This window comes from Eleutherodactylus coqui, chromosome 3 (genome assembly GCF_035609145.1).
Source record: "Eleutherodactylus coqui strain aEleCoq1 chromosome 3, aEleCoq1.hap1, whole genome shotgun sequence".
In the NCBI taxonomy this organism is placed as follows: Eukaryota; Metazoa; Chordata; class Amphibia; order Anura; family Eleutherodactylidae; genus Eleutherodactylus; species Eleutherodactylus coqui.
Genome location: NC_089839.1, coordinates 291,671,825 through 291,689,268, shown reverse-complemented (window position 1 = coordinate 291,689,268; position 17,444 = coordinate 291,671,825). Strand labels below are relative to the sequence as shown.

The 17,444-nt window shown below is 44.6% G+C and overlaps 1 protein-coding gene across 2 annotated transcripts in view; it reads right to left on the bottom strand.

Moving 5' to 3' along the window:
- Positions 1-17,444, bottom strand: part of JAK1 (Janus kinase 1) — an 83,298-nt gene that overhangs the window by 48,507 nt on the left and 17,347 nt on the right. Inside the window, exon 3 of one of the 2 annotated variants that reach the window (XM_066597684.1) lies at positions 16,438-16,562. The exons of the other annotated variant lie outside the window; for it this stretch is intronic. The gene's annotated coding sequence lies outside the window, so the exon portion shown is untranslated. The remainder of the gene's footprint in view (positions 1-16,437; positions 16,563-17,444) is intronic. 2 annotated transcript variants of the gene reach the window in all.

Genomic DNA, 17,444 nt, shown 5'->3' with positions numbered 1-17,444 from the left:
AGGGATCAGCCCTATTCTCATCTGCACAAGGAAAGACTAGAAGCAATGGGATGAAACTGAAAGGGAGGAGACACAGATTAGATATTAGATGGTGAGGGCGATCAATGAGTGGAACAGGTTACCACGGGAGGTGGGGAGTTCTCCTTCAATGGAAGTGTTTAAACAAAGGCTGAACATATATCTGTCTGGAATGACTTAGTGATCCTGCTTTAAGCAGCAGGTTGGACTAGATGACCCTTCCAACTCTACAGTTCTATGATTCTATGTGTTTTCTGCTCAGGCCGGTCAGCATCTGTATTTACGGTTCAACACTCTGTGGTGACTTTTCTTGGGTGTTCTGGAGCTATGGAGGGTTTAATGTCTTATTTAGTAAGACAGATGCTTTCTTCTGATTTACAGGAATTCCCAAGAAAAAGGGGGAAAAGATTTAGGCCATATTAGTGAATATAAACGGGCCCCAGGGTTGTTTGTCACAGAGACGGAATAAGTCTATAGATTATAGTATTGGGCCCGAATCACAGTTATAGACTAAAAAATACAACCTTTATTGGAAAATATCTTAAAAAACATGGGCTGACACACACACGTTACAAATAGACAAACAAAACATCCAAAATTATCACAAAGGAACGCCTCATCCTTAAAAAGGAAATAGATAGAGGCTGAAAATAATCGGTATTGCCAGAGGACAAATAGCGTTAAGACCTCTGTTTTATCAATCACAGGGGGGTAAGGGAAGTGACTCAGACTGCTGTAAGGGCATAAAAGATAAAGTGCCCACAGTAGAGTGATAATTTACGTAGAAGGTCACTTCCTACCAGAATTAACCCCTATATTTTAGAGAATAAAGCGCACAACGCTCCACAAAATGGTCTAGGTATCATAAACTACAAGAACAACAGTTCTCGCTTGCGCAAGATATATGGCGCAAAACGTGGTCATTCAATTGTAGTAGACTCGGCTCACAAAATGGTCTAGGTATCATAAACTACAAGAACAACAGTTCTCGCTTGCGCAAGGTAAATGGCGCAAAACGTGGTCATTCAATTGTAGTAGACTCGGCTCGACGCGTTTCTCCACACGAATGTGGTTCATCAGGAGCACTTGGATTATATTAAGAGGAAAAAACCGATCTGACTTTTTGCTGTCAGTGTTTGTGATAAACTAGAGTTCGGTAATATTAGGATAATGAGGAGCAATGTTTTGGGAACAACAGGCAAACTGAGTACTCTGCCATAACGTATCTATATCCCGACAAATAGTTTATGTTAGGATCCAGAACAGCCAGGGTATCTTAGTGTAGTTTTGTCCCTTAACTGAGGACAGTGGCAAGAGTAATGCAGTAAGCTAGAAAGCCTCAAAAAATCTATCTTAGGAGAAAAAGTTATTTCTCTGCCAGAGGATAGATGAAGATTAGAGTAGATAACAGAAGGTTGCAAAAGAATTGAGACAGCCCCCGTAGCTAATAGGTCATAGAGTCTAATAGCCCTTCTTTTTGAATAGGTCTGGGATGATACAGACAATCCAGAGGGTCATAGACAGAGACAGAGGACTGTAATTCTTCTAAGTGCCCGATAGGCATAAGAGGAGTGCTATCTAAGCCTGTAAGTAATTAGCCTGACAGAGATTTCCCAAAGCCCCCAAAAATATAAAGCAAATAAAACAAAAAGATAAAGCCTGTGGCCCTGATGGTGAGCCACAGGAGTAGTGTGTGGCTGAACAGCAGTGTGCCCATATATTGCTCGACTGGACCATCCCCTGGGAGGGGAATTCAGACATAGCCCAATCAATGAGGTCCGGGGAGTAAAGGGGCCGGACTAGGGTCATTAAGTACTCCAACTCAGAAGTTAAGCACTTAGGAGATTCCTACTATCAGTAGATAGGTAGCGAATCAGTGCAGAGAGGTCAGAAGCATCTCTGATCGCTTACCTAGAGTCCCGATTGTTGTGTAGTCTCCAGTGTAGCTCCGAGCGGCAGACCGGGAGTTCGCGCATGCGCGTGACGTCATCACGCATGCGTCGGTCGCCAGTGACGTCAATACGCCGGTCATGTGATCCCTGAGTTGGTCACATGTGTGGGAAGAAAGTCCCATTACTGTTGAGGGCAAAGGAGCTTAGAGCACTGGCAGCTAATACAGCCGTCAGTGCTAGAGAGCGACGAGAAGGAGCAAACAGATTTTTTTTATATATTTGATGCAGAATATGTAAATCTACTTATTTTAGCTTATAGATTAAGGTAATATAATCCAAAAACAGTTGGGGATATCTTCGTAGATACATTGATAAGTAGAAGTCAGGTTAGAAAAATTCTGAGACTTCATATCATAAATATATCCGTATATAATGAACAGACAAATATAAGTTCTCACAATGGAGAATACAGTGGCTGTCAAAAGGCAGAGGCGGTTGAGCACATCAGAATTATGTCAGTGACAACAAGGAAAAAAATTTGTTTTATATATATTTATGATTACAAAAAGCAATTGAAGCATAAACTTTCGTTTAGGCCTGATGGACTAAGGCTATTAAAACGAAAGATCCAGGAGGCTTCTTTTTGCAAAAGGCGTTGGTCTATGTTCCCTCGTCTCCCGTGCGTGCGCAAAAGTTCAATGCCCTGAAATTTTAATAAATGCGCATCGCCGTTATGTACCAACCACATGTGGTCCGCCAGGGGGGTGGATTCGTGTCTTTCGATGTTCCCCACATGGCCAAGAATCCTCCGGCGAAATTCCTGGATTGTCTTGCCAATGTAGTTTTTTGGGCATGGACATGTGGCCATGTATATCACATTTCTGGTCTTACAATTAATAAAATCGTGACATTTGTATGTGCGATGGGAAACAGCACACGTGAAGGAACTTGATTTCTGGATGAAGGGGCAAGCAGCACAGGAGTGACAGGGAAAAGTGCCTTTTGGTCGATTCGATCCTAGCCAGGTGATTTTGGATTCATCCGGTGGTAGATGGCTTTTGACCAGGTGGTCCTTTAGATTATGGCCTCGTCTGTATGTTGTACAGGGTTTTTGGGAAATATACTCACTGATATCATGATCATTTTTCAAAATGTCCCAATAGTGAGAGAGAATATCACGTATCTGGGGACAGGCTGTATCATATGTACCTATCACTCTTGAAGAGTGGTCGGTAGGACGTACTTTTGGTGTTAATAGATTGGTACGTTGTTGTTTGGACGCATATTGATAAGCCTGGAGAATTGTTTCCTCTGGGTACCCTCTCGAACTGAATCGTTTCATCAGTTTTTTGCTCTCTAAGAGAAATGAAGTTTCATCAGAGCAATTCCGACGTAACCGAAGAAATTGACCCTTCGGAATACCACGCTTTAAAGGGGTGGGATGATAGCTCTGCCACCCCAATAAACTATTGGTAGCAGTCTTCTTTCGATATAGAGTAGATGCGATGGTACCATCCTCATTTTTGACAATCTGGATGTCAAGGAAGGGTAATGTCGTAGCACTAATCTCGCTAGTCACGCGTAGGTTTAAAGTGTTGGTATTTAGTGTCTCGACAAAGGTCTCAAAGGAAATAGAAGTACCCTTCCATAGGATGAGGATGTCATCAATGTAGCGTAACCAGAGTACAATATTGTCAGACCACTGTGAGTTGTTGTATATGACCTTTTCCTCCCACCAGCCCAGGTACAGATTAGCATAAGATGGGGCACAAGGCGTCCCCATCGCTGTACCCCTGAGCTGGTGGAAGTACTCAGAGTCAAACACAAAATAATTGTGTTTAAGAATGAACTCCAGTAGGTTGACAACACACTGGTTATGACTTTCAAACTGCACACCTCTTTGCTGAAGAAAGAAAGATACTGCCGCCAGACCCCCCTCATGGGGGATTGAGCTATATAAAGCTTCAATGTCCAGTGATGCCAATAGGACGTCTGATTCGATGGTGATACCTTCAAGAATCCTAAGAACGTCCATCGTATCTCTGACGTAAGATCGTAATGATAGAACGTAAGGACGTAGGATCTTGTCAACATAGATGCTGATGTTTTGGGTAAGATTATTAACCCCAGAAACAATAGGGCGTCCCTTGATTGGGTTCGTCCCCTTATGTATCTTCGGTAATGCGTAAAATGTCGCAATGGTGGGAGAAGAAGAATACATAAAGCGATATTCGTTGGTATCGATATTGCCATTGGTCAATTCATGTTGTAACAAGTCACGTAATTGTGTCAAGAATAGGTTAGTCGGGTCATGAGAGAGGGTGCTATATGTTGTAGAATCATACAGAAGTCGACGGCACATGTCCACGTAATGTGGTCTATTTAATATTACTATATTGCCACCTTTATCAGCCTCCTTAATAATGATCTTAAAGTTATTTTCCAGAGATTTCAACGCTTTGATTTGTCCTTGAGTCAAGTTAGAGTTTGGTTTGTGGTAAGTTGTCAAGGTTTTTAAATCATTTTTCACCAGTTTCTCAAATATATCAATTTCTGGACTATACAGAGACGGAGGGTTATTCTTGCTGGATGGTTTAAGGTCCGTAAATGGACCAGAGCCCAATAGTCTAGAGTTCTCATCCTCAAGGTCTTGTAACATTTGAAGACCCTGACGGTCTGATAAATCCAGACCGAGTTCTTTTAAACGTTCCCTTTCTTTAATGGCAAAGAATTTTTTCCATCTTAGTTTGCGAGTGAAGAGGGAGATGTCCTTCGTCCACACGAACGGATCGTATCGGGTCGTGGGGACGAAGGACAGCCCCCTCTCCAACAGGCCCAACTCTTGTGGTGTCAAATTATAGTCAGACAAATTAACCACCTTCAATTTGTCTTCAATGGAATCCGAATCCGTCTCGGTTATATATGTCGTATCAGAGATCATTTCAGAGACTGATTGCGAAGTGGGCAAATGGCAACTTACTGGTTGTATCATGGGGCGGTGTGTGGTTCTCGTCGCCCCCTCAAAAAATATTGAGATATCGGGGGTTCAGAGAAAACCCCTTCTTGAGGTTTTCTACCACGACTTTTATTTCGGGATTGAAAGCGTGCCTTAAAGCGACGTGCAGTAGGGCGATTGGAGGGTCTCAGTTCACCTTCGGATAAATCCGAAGAGCTAGGATCCGTCTCAGAGCGGCCTGAGGTGTTGGTATATGCTCTATTGTCTTTAAAATCAAGGAGATCACGACTAAACTGTGCGTGTTTCCTATCTTTTATTTGTGTCGTAAATTTTTCAATATTAGTATGTAAGGCCTTCTCTTTTGTGGAAAAATCAGGATCCGTACTGAATGCCTTTGCTCTTTCTATCTGCTCCTCCAACTTTTTTTGGTTAGCCTCAAGTGTAGATTTTTCTTCATCTAATAGTAGTTTAATCAATTTGAGTGAGGCTAAGGTAGATTCATCCTGCCATTTCTTGAGAAATGCAGGATTGTGGAGGCGTTTGGGTGGTACTATTGGGTTACGGAGGCCTCGAGGGACTATCTGGTGTTCAATGTATTTTTGTAGACCCTGGACCTCCCACCAATTTCGTAAATATTCTCGATATAGAGAAGTAAGCTCTTTAAAACACTTCTCAATCGATTGGTTCTGATGTGTAGCTCTAAATTCCCCTTCTGAGAAAACCGCACCCGCCTCAGACAGCCACTGAGACGTGTTGAAGTCTTTTGAGAGAAAGCCCGCCATATAGTAGAGAAACTTGTCACAGAGACGGAATAAGTCTATAGATTATAGTATTGGGCCCGAATCACAGTTATAGACTAAAAAATACAACCTTTATTGGAAAATATCTTAAAAAACATGGGCTGACACACACACGTTACAAATAGACAAACAAAACATCCAAAATTATCACAAAGGAACGCCTCATCCTTAAAAAGGAAATAGATAGAGGCTGAAAATAATCGGTATTGCCAGAGGACAAATAGCGTTAAGACCTCTGTTTTATCAATCACAGGGGGGTAAGGGAAGTGACTCAGACTGCTGTAAGGGCATAAAAGATAAAGTGCCCACAGTAGAGTGATAATTTACGTAGAAGGTCACTTCCTACCAGAATTAACCCCTATATTTTAGAGAATAAAGCGCACAACGCTCCACAAAATGGTCTAGGTATCATAAACTACAAGAACAACAGTTCTCGCTTGCGCAAGATATATGGCGCAAAACGTGGTCATTCAATTGTAGTAGACTCGGCTCACAAAATGGTCTAGGTATCATAAACTACAAGAACAACAGTTCTCGCTTGCGCAAGGTAAATGGCGCAAAACGTGGTCATTCAATTGTAGTAGACTCGGCTCGACGCGTTTCTCCACACGAATGTGGTTCATCAGGAGCACTTGGATTATATTAAGAGGAAAAAACCGATCTGACTTTTTGCTGTCAGTGTTTGTGATAAACTAGAGTTCGGTAATATTAGGATAATGAGGAGCAATGTTTTGGGAACAACAGGCAAACTGAGTACTCTGCCATAACGTATCTATATCCCGACAAATAGTTTATGTTAGGATCCAGAACAGCCAGGGTATCTTAGTGTAGTTTTGTCCCTTAACTGAGGACAGTGGCAAGAGTAATGCAGTAAGCTAGAAAGCCTCAAAAAATCTATCTTAGGAGAAAAAGTTATTTCTCTGCCAGGGTTGTGTAGGATTCCAATGAGATCTCTATCTGAAATTAAGGTATCACAATTATATTTAGTGCATAGAGTTTATCGCACTCCATTAAAGTTGTATAACATGGGCATTAGATTAAATTTGGACCTTACGAAATGTTATATGAATAGTGCAGATTTAATGCATTTGGTCCGAGATGTGCAAAATTGTGTGAACTTTGAAATAGGGGAACTAGAGAGAATTTGATATCGGTCTTCGTCCCAGAACTTGTATATGGGGTATTGTTGAAGGGCCTACTCTTTTGGGAATTGGGAGAATGTTGTATTAGCAGTGGTAGTTAACTACTGTTCATTGGGGTGATATCTTCCATGTATAATACACTTTTGCATGTATAAATATCTTGAAATTAAGGGGTTATATTTAAAAATATAATTTCAATAAAAATGAATTTAAAAAAAACCCCAAAAAACAGTATAAAGACTGTGTTTTGTTCGCTGTTGATTTACCACAATAAAAAGGATGGATTTAGCAAGTTTTACTAAGCTTCTGGCCTGGACGTGGCGCTCTGGTGTGCGACCATCCATCAGGTGGAGGAAAGATGGCGGACTGCTGAGCTAACCCCCCCCCCCCCCCCCCCCGAGTTGTCATATATACACACTAGCAGAATTACCAGCTTTACACGGAGTAAAACAGGTTGTAGAGAGCTGACACACGGCTAAAACCTTCTGAAGCACCCGATTTACCCATCTGGCAAATTTGGTGCGGATTGATCCAGTCACTTGGCTGTTCATAAAGAGAAGACAACAGAAATTCATCTATATATAAATATTCATTTAATTTTTATATATATATTGTGAGGGATTAGCGTTTAGGATCGGTAGCAACCTGGGCATAAGCAGTCAGAGACAGTGACACATTAGTCTTTAGTCCAGGCTTTGCCTGGGTTTATTTACAAGCAAACAAAAGCAAAATACAGGCCTTAACATCAGGCAAACATAACGTAAATCCTGCTCGTCTGAGCACTTACTATACATGGAGCGTCCCTGTCTACACACTGGTAACACAAATGGCTCCTGCACACAGCCAGCCAGGACTCTCAGACCTGCAGAGGTCTCAGCTCTCCTCCTGGCCCTGTAGGCCCAGGCTTTATAAGGCCTGGTACCAGCCCCACCTGGTACGTGGGAGTGACCATCCCACCCTTCACTTTGGTCACTCCAGGAAAAGCCGGCCCGGATTATGTGGCTTGGAGCCACTTACATACTACAACGTGTTAGTGGCTTAATGCTACTAACACTATACTGCCGGCTTCCTCCACCGAGCCCAGGCTGCTCGGTGGCACGCATCTGCCCAAGCGCTCCCCAAGGCAGCATAGGAGAGCATCCTAGGCGACACATACCTGCCCTCCAGCACCTTGCCGGTCACCGTCTCACTATATATATATATATATATATATGTATGATGAATGAGAAATAAGGCCAGCGACGTCTCTCCCGCTTGTAGAGGGAATATTTGGAATATAAACCACAGAGAACAGTCCAACTAAGTAGGAAAGTGGAATCCCTGCACAAGTGTGAAAGCCCCCGAACTCATTTATAGATCGGGTTATATAGCATGTGATAGGATGCACTTTCTATTCGACTAATGCTGATTTTCCATTTGGCTGTTTTTGTTTCTTTTTTCTGTTCGCCTTATTCTATTTCTACTTTAAATGCCAATTGTTGCAATTTTGGCTCTATATTCCTTCCACGGTTGTATACACCACGGTGTCCCCCAAGTGTTTGCTGCCTCGAAAACATGTCTTTTATGCTGTGTAGCAACTTGGGGGAGTGTTGAGCTCATGGGATCGCCATCTTTCCTCCACCTAGATGGGCGGTCGCACCTTAGTAACTCACATCCAACCCAGAATTTGTGGTAAAATGCAGGAAATTCATTCATTTTGGTAACATCCCAGACCAAATAACAGAAACTTGATACTATTGTTAATAGTCACAGTGCACACATTTATGATAAACCTCTATGGCCACTATTTAACACAGTTATCTCACACTAGCTATATCAGGTCTAGTGCCTCAAACACAAAGTCCATCATACCCAAGCACGGTGTCATTCTAGTACCGCCAACCCCTGTCAGGATGGTGGCCTCCAACCTCACCCGGCAGTAGCCCCCACAGTGCTCAGCGTGTATGGAGGTTCTAACTCCTGCAGTACAGCGGTCCCTGCTGATTAACACAGCGGTCCCTGCTGATTAGCACACAGAAGCCTGCTTTACAGCCCTCTGCAGGCCATTCTGGGAACTGCCTTGCTACAGCTGCTACTAAGGCTAGGCTTACACGAACGGGTCGGATTCTGCATGTAACGGGTCCTGAATTCCACACATAACTGCCAACAATACGACATTATCCGTAGCGCTGACCATCCTGGGGTTTTCTGGCAGGATAGGGAAAGCAATTATCACCAAGACAGATCCTTTATATTTATCAGACAAGGCATCTGCCTGCGAAAGACCATGGTGGTCACATTCATGGCATCGCTCTAACTAAGGTGTCAATGCAACCACTGCCAACCAATCAGCAGAAAAGGTTTCTATTATGGCGCAGTTTGTCTCTTCACCAGCCTATGTGGATATAACAAGATGGCGCTTGTCAAACGCACTGCTCAAAAACATGAAGACATCAGTTAGGCATCACAGTACCAAGTCACTTCAGGAATATCTAATCTGTCCAGTTTGGAAGCAGAAGTGAATATGAATCAATGTCACTGACTTTAGTGTAAATTAAAGTGACAAGAGGAACTCTGGAAAGGCAACAGCAAGGAACCCCCAAAATGGACTGAACACAGCTCCTCTCCTTCCTGATTCTTATCTAGTTCTGCGTTTTGCTAGTGTCCTTATCACTACAGGTAGCATGAGGGGCTTCCTGCAGCCCCATCAGGGTGTACAGTCCTCTTCCAGGATGGTAGATCCATATGTGCCATCATAAGGCTTCCTGTGTCTCCCAGCAGTCTCAGGCACAGATGTCAGGACACGGCCATTACAGAGATAGCTGGACAGGGCCATAGAAGGAGATCAACCCAACATCAAGATCGGGGGAGCGCTGCTAGAGAGCTACAAAAATTACCTGGTGGCATGAAGGTGCGACCTCCTGCAGTGGGATCTGTGCCCGCAGCCCAGGTCGATTGGCATTTGATAGAGAACACCAGAATAGGCAAGCCCACCATTGGCGCCCCTTCTCGTCACAGACAGCGGCTCACACAGAGCGCACCGTGGTGAAGATTACGATGCCTGTATCATCATCCAGTACGACTGGTTTGGTGGTGGGTCAGTGAAGGTCCGAGGAGACATATCCTTGAAGGGTCACACAAACCCCCAGGTGACAGCCAACAGTACCTTGATGAAATCCTGAGAGCCACTTAAAGACGGTACGCTGGTACAGTAGGTCCAGGACAATGCTCGGCCTCATAGACACAACATGTAGGTAGTTCCTGGAGGACACGTTAAGATTTTTAACTTGACTCGTTCCTTCATCAGGATCTGATTGATCTAAGGCCTCATGTCCGCTAGCAAAATTGAATTGCAGATTCTGCATGCGGATTTTGCGGCTGAAATTTTGTCCATAGGAATATTATTGACCATCTGAAGTCAATCCAATTGAATTTTGCACCTGTAAATGGCATTTTAATTGATTTGCGTTTTTCACGCGCGAAAAAAACGCAGCATGCTCCATTTTAGTGCAGATTGGCCACATTGCTATCAATAGGTGCGGATATCTGCATGAAAAAAAAAATACCATTTAAAGCAAATCTGCATGGAATCTTGCAGAAATCTGCGCGGATTGTATTTTTCTAGTGGACATGAGGCCTAAGGCCGGCTGCACACGGACGGATTTCCGCCGCGTAATTCTCGGTGGAAATCTGCTGCGTTGCCCGCAGCTATTAGGTTCTATTGAACCTAATAGCTCAGGGCTCACGGTGCCGAATTCCGCACCGTGAAATCTCCCGTCCTCACCCGCGGCATGCTCTATTTGCCGCGGGTGTACGCGCGGATGGCTTCCATTGCAGTCAATGGAAGCCATCCGTTCACGCTATCTTCCGCTTTAGCACAACGGAAGATAGAGTATAATCGCCTCTCCGTCTACCGCGTCATGTGACGCGGTGGGCGTGTCATGTGATGTGGCCGGCGTGTCACATGACGCTGCGGCGCGTCACGCCGAAGCGTCATGCGGGAGCAAGGACGCCGGATCCGCAGGTAAGTTTGGGGGTCTCTGGGGGGCGCCGTAACGGGCAGCCGGCCTAAGTGTTCCCTTAATATTTGTGAGTGATTCTAACTCCTTTGTATCCTACAGATAAAGCACCAGCCTCATGCCAGTAGTTACAGGGGCCTATGGGTACCGAGGGCTCAAGTCGCTGCCAATGTGCCATTTCCCAGTTATAACCAGAACGAGTAATTGCACATAGGCGCTGCCCTTCTAACACACATGAGAACGGCTTCACGTTTACGAGTAGCTAATCCAATTATCCAGAATGTTAATTCCATCCTCCAGAAACATCCGAAAATGAAAACTCTCCTTGTGAGAAAACATGGAGTAACTTTGTAGAAAACCTTCCTGGAGTTACATTGTCAGCAGGTTGCAATTTTCTTCTTTATTCACTAAGGCCGCCTCCCACAGGCGTTTATGTACAGCGTTTCGCGTTTACAGCGCTGCGCTAAACGCTGTGCCACGCTCCCATTCATTTCAGTGGGACTGCTCACACAAGGCTGAAAACGCGGGGTCTACAACGCTGCATGTTCTATTTTTGGCCGTTTTCAGCCCTGCGTTGCCCATTGAAATGAACGGGCAGCGGTTTCAGCGCTGCCGAAAACGCGGCACAACTTGTTACTGTGCTTTTGGCAGCACTAAACGCCCTAGCTATACTGCCTGAGTCAAAAAATAAATAAACCAGTACTCACCTCACAGGTGTCGCTGTCCCCGTCGGTGCTCTCGGAACTGGTCAGCCAGCAGGGGAGCTTCTTCTCTGGTGATGGGGATTCGAAATCCCCGCCTCCAACGAGAGATTGCTCTGATTGGCTGAGCGCCGCTGAGTGACAGCCCACTCAGCCAATCACAGCCAGCTCTGGATGCGTCCAATCACAGCCATTCATTAATTGAATGGCTGTGATTGGACGCATCCAGTGCTGGCTCTGATTGGCTCAGCTGGCTGTCACTCAACAGCGCTTAGCCAATCGGAGCAATCGGCTGGCTTCACAAGGTCCCGACAGCGGTGCTGGGGACAGCGAAAGGTAAGTACTGATTTTTTTCTTTATCAGCAGCCTTGGCTGCTCTTTCAGCCGTGCTGCAAACGCAGCCAAAACGCTGCCATAACGCATGCCAGCGCTGCTGAAACCGGGCGGAATCTGCAGTAAACGCAGCGTTAAAAAATGCTGCGCTTCTGAAAATGCCCGTGAGAGGGAGGCCTAACAAAGTGAAAATAAAACTTCTGTTTCCTTCTTGAATTCGTCCTCTGCACATCCGCTGTAAATGCTCCTGACCTACAAACTGAATGTATCCATTAACTTCTACGGCCCAATGTACACCATCGGTCTGTCTAATTTGTGTTGGAATACCTTTTTATGCAGGTTTCGGAAAGCACTGTTGACTATACTTTTTCATACAAATTCATCCTCTAAATGCCGTATAGCCTCAGTTATAACTGAATCTGCACTGCAAACTGCAGTCTTAAGAGGGTTGTCCAGTTGTAAATTATTGATGGCCTATTCTCATCAGTATGTCATCACCAGTGGATTGGTGGAGTTTAGTCACCTGGGACCGCAGACTACCACCTGTTCACCGAACCGATGCACTGAGGCGATTTCTGCAAAAAGCAGACAGCTCCGTTCCCACTGCGGAGGCCAGGTTTGGTGTTACAACCAAAGACTTCCTTAGTTCCAATAGGAACTTGGCTTGCAATACTATGCCTGATATTGAAATCAACGGGTTCTATTCTCTTCATATTACATGGGCAAGTACGTCCATGGGAAGCCGCCCTAGATGGTAGGAGAAGTTCTGTGATACTCAGAAATATCACCACAAGTTGTCAGTGACCTTTCCCCCATATTGAGGTTTTACCAGCAACCAAATGTCACCGTAGAGCCCAGCCTAAAGTAGGTTGTCCGAAATATACAAAGGTTACAAAACATTCTGAAATACAAGAAGTTATACTCACCAAAGCTTCAGTCCTAACCATCCGGTGACATGGCCGTACACACGTGACTGCTGCAGGCAATTACGAGTGACCAGCGACTAGCTGCAGCAGTCACATATAAGGACATGTCCCCGCTGCCCCTATATAAATGGGGAGGGATCGAACCGGCGACTATAGCTTCATATCTTTTATAGCATTGCTTACCATCATGCTAGGGCATTGCACTGTGGGTGGGTTCCTCATACTATAGCATGGCTCATATGAATGTGCGGCCGCAGGCCCGGAGATCCCCTTCAGCTCTGTGTGTAGTGATGCATTTGCTTCTGTATCAAGAACAGTCGAATCTAGTGCAGTTTCACGCCGGGGGATCAACAACTTTTAGAATTTCCTCCTGGTGTTTTGCAATCTCCTCTGCTTGTCGCAGGCAGATTAGAGCGATGAGTAACCGCTGCCGGTATTTTCCTCTGACTAATTTAGTTCTTCTAAACTTTAAAGAGAAACTGGCTACGATGAAGAATATAGAATTTAAAGAGCATCAATAACACCGAAGACGGGAAATGTTAAAGGGGTGGTCCAGCTGCCTGGAGATTTTTTTTCTAGTAGAGCCATCAATGTGTTAAAGTGACCCTCCGGTTTTGGACCAAATTCTTTCCCACGGCCAGACGGAAAGGGCGGTATATTACCTGCAGTTATACTTCTCTGCGTCCATCTGATTAGCAGAGTCCTGTTTATTGGCCAGTCATGATGGCAGATCCAATCTGCAGACTACCTAATCCCCTATACCTGCTCTATGATTGGCCAGAGCTGCCCATGTGATTAGCACTGGTCCATGAACAGCACAGTCTGCATTAAGCAGTTAGAAAATTGGTGCAGTCATGTTGAACAGCCTAAAAACAGGGCCAAAACCAGGATTGGAGGGGTGGTAGAGAGCAAAAACAAGTAATAGACCCCTGACCAGGACAGAACTTTGTCCCAAACTCAGAGGGTCACTTTAAATAAAACGAGACAGCGATGCTTACCAGTCCCCTAACCCCCCCGATCCAACGCTGCAGCCCCCCGGTCCTCCCGAAAACTACCTGACCAATGATTAATTCCTCCGTGTAAAGAGACCCCAAGGCGTATCCCTGCGTATGGACCCGTTTTTGCCTGCGCATGAACAATGCATTTTACGCACGCAGTCCTGCACTAGCTTACTGTTTTTTTCTTTTTTTACTTTTTTCTCATGTTTCCTAGGAACATGCCTAAAAAAAAAAAAACACCCAAGAAAACAAGCCGTGCGTGTAATACGCCATAACATAGAGCATGCTGCTCTCTTTTTTACGTGCGTAATATACACAATAAATATATGCAAGTGTGAATGGCAAAAATGAAAAGTCAATGTACTTTTAATTAAGCCATTCACGGCGTATTACGTGTGCGTGCTTGATACACAATTCAGATCAGTCTGTGTGAGGCCGGCCTTAGTCTCCATAAGAGGCCGGTCCGTGAAGCCGATGGTTTCCGCTCCTTCCGCTCTCTTCTCTGGTGGAGGGTCTCTCTGTTGTGGTCATAAAGTTAGCTGACAAAAAGTGCAAATGAGAAGAGGAGGGTTGAAAACCGAGCTGTCAATCCGCTCTCACAGGCTTATAGGCCATGCAGTCTTATAGAATGGTAGGGTTGGAAGGGACCTCCAGGGTCATCAGGTCCAACCCCTGCAGGATTCAATATAGTGCAAATGGCAGCTGATAGGATGCCTCCGCAGCACCGCCTGTTCCAAGGTAGTGGAGTCAATGTTCAACAGGCCTTGTAAAATGACTCAAAAAGAAAAGATGACCATTTACAGACAGGCTGCGCTCCTCATCAGCGTACAGGAGGTTGTAACGACCCAACATGGGGGTCATCTCCTCCTAATTATTTAAATGCCACAATCAAGACAAAACAGCAGAAAACAAAAGTTCTGCATGATCATTATAACAAGTCTGTGTGTCCTGATGCCAGAACGTTGGCTACTCACAGTGATAGTGGTCATGGGTCCAGAATATGCTAAAGGAGCATATACAAGCAGAAGTCATAAAGATGATCAGGTGGAGACGATATATTAATAATCGGAGACCACAATGGTGACCGCAGCTGATATCACATTACATACGTAGCATCTTCTATATGGAGAGCACAATGGTGACCGCAGCCGATATCACATTACATACGTAGCATCTTCTATACGGAGACCACAATGGTGACCGCAGCTGATATCACATTACATACGTAGCATCTTCTATACGGAGACCACAATGGTGACCGCAGCCGATATCACATTACATACGTAGCATCTTCTATATGGAGAAGACAATGGTGACCGCAGCCGATATCACATTACATACGTAGCATCTTCTATATGGAGACCACAATGGTGACTGCAGCTGATATCACATTACATACGTAGCATCTTCTATACAGAGACCACAATGGTGACCGCAGCCGATATCACATACGTAGCATCTTCTATATGGAGACCACAATGGTGACCGCAGCCGATATCACATTACATACGTAGCATCTTCTATAAATACTGTCATGTCATCATTCAGCCGTGAAGTAAGGCTACCAGATACTCAGAGAAGAGCAGGATCTCCCTGCAGATTGCAGACCACGATAATGGCATTGCTGACACGGAAAGTCTAATTAAAAATATTAACTTCAATAATGAGAATAATATTACTTTTTCCTTCCCCAAATGTATCTAGTGCAGCCATCCCCCGTGCGGTAAATCTTTGCTCAGAGGGCTTGTGGGTTCCGATATGGCAGCTAATGCCATCATATGGTCATAGTCACACCGGCAGAGCTGAGAGGAAAGAAGGTGTGACAATAAAGCCACTTGAGATTGGTGTCACACGCTTGTGAGGCGAAAGACACCCGCTCCACATATTAGCTGCGAGTCAATAGGAAACTATGAGAAGGCTTACGGTATATTTCTTTCTAATGCCTATCTTTCCCCCCTTTCTTTTTTTTGGGTGGGTTCATGGCATTTAGTTGTTTTTCTAATTGCGACATGCTCTGAGCTGGTGTTTTTTTGTTTTTTTTTAGTTTTTCCACAGGCGTCTCTATAGGAAAAAAAATATAGCAAAAAAACACCCCTCCAAAAAAAAAAGTTTGGCTAAAAATTGCCACCAAAATAAAATGATAGAACTTATACAAAACTGACATTAATAAAGAAAAAACTGCCCTCTAAGACGGCAAGAAAAGAAAAGTGCACCTATGTGTATTGAGCAGTGGTGTGAATGCTCAACTGCTGCTCCATTTACTTCTGTGGGATAGAGGGAGATCGATGCACTCCGCTATCTCCCTCTGTCCCATAGAATTAAAGTGGTTGTTCAGATGTATGCTATCGTAGATTGGCGGGGGTTCTTTGCCTAGGCACCCTGCCGATTAGCCATATGCTGGAGTGGTATATTGGTGTGCAGAGCTAAATTCTGCAGGAAGTAGACAGCTCCATTCTTACGGTAGTGGCCAGGTTTGCTATTGCAGGCCGAGCTCCCATTGAAATGCATGGAATCAATGGGAATTTTGCCTGCAATACCAAGCCTGGCCACTACAGTAAAAACGGAGCTGTCAGCTGCCTGCAGAAATCAGCTAATTGTACGAGCATGTCAGCAAGATGATTAGCAGGTGGTCCCAGATAACAGACCTACGCCAATCTACTATTGTTGACTTACCCTGAGGATAGGCCATCCATTGTTTTACAACCGGACAAACGGAGCAGCATTCACATAGGACATTTGAGGTGTATCATTCTCGGGCTCACTGGGGTCCCAAGCAGATCAAACATTTATCCCCTTGCCTGCAGATAGAGAATTAATGTCTTCAGTAGGAAAAAAACCCTTAAATACTACAAACTAATAATGCAATCGTCAGGCCTGAAGAATCTCAGCCAGCCCTTAGTGGTTGGCACCCTGTATGTTGCTACAATGCAGGTAACATGTATCAGTTTGGAGTCCACAGAGGGTTGTATAGATTAGATACAATTGTAGCAAACGCTAAGAGTTGAGAAGAGTCTGAACCAGTTTTTAAACCACTGGATGTAAACCTGAATGATCCAACTTACTGGCAACAAGCAGGGATCTTAATGGGAAGAACTGAAACCCAAAAAGTCTACTAGAAAGTTGTGACTTAACCCTCTGCAGTCCTGTTCACCCTGCGGTAAGTAAGTAATAACGAGTTGTAATGAGGGTGTGTTTATGCAGCGATGGCCACTTCCTGTACAACTTGTTACGTGGTCAGAATCTACTGCGATTAGACAACAGCCGAATGTACAGATGCAATAAGCGTAGAAGTTCCCACAGGAGCTGAATAAGTCGTCTACTCTGACATGTTGGGAGATTTCACAGGTCGCTCACCAATACAGAAAGGTTTGTGGTCAGGAAGAAAAGTGGAAAGACCGGACAGACGGCACAAAGATGGCAAATGGTATTAACGATCAAAGCATCTCCTCTAATTCACATCCCATCAGCATGGAGACCTGGGAAAACTGTATTTGTCCACCGCAAACAATCTTGGCGCAGGGCGAGTTAAAGGGGCGCTTACCAAACATTGCCCCATTATCACCAACTGTGTTCTAACAACAAGAAGAGCTGTACTTACTTACCCCTCCTCTGCTGCGGGGATCCAGCACTGTGGCCCCTCTCCTGGGGTTTGCTGTGAAAGATGAGGTCACAGGAAGTCA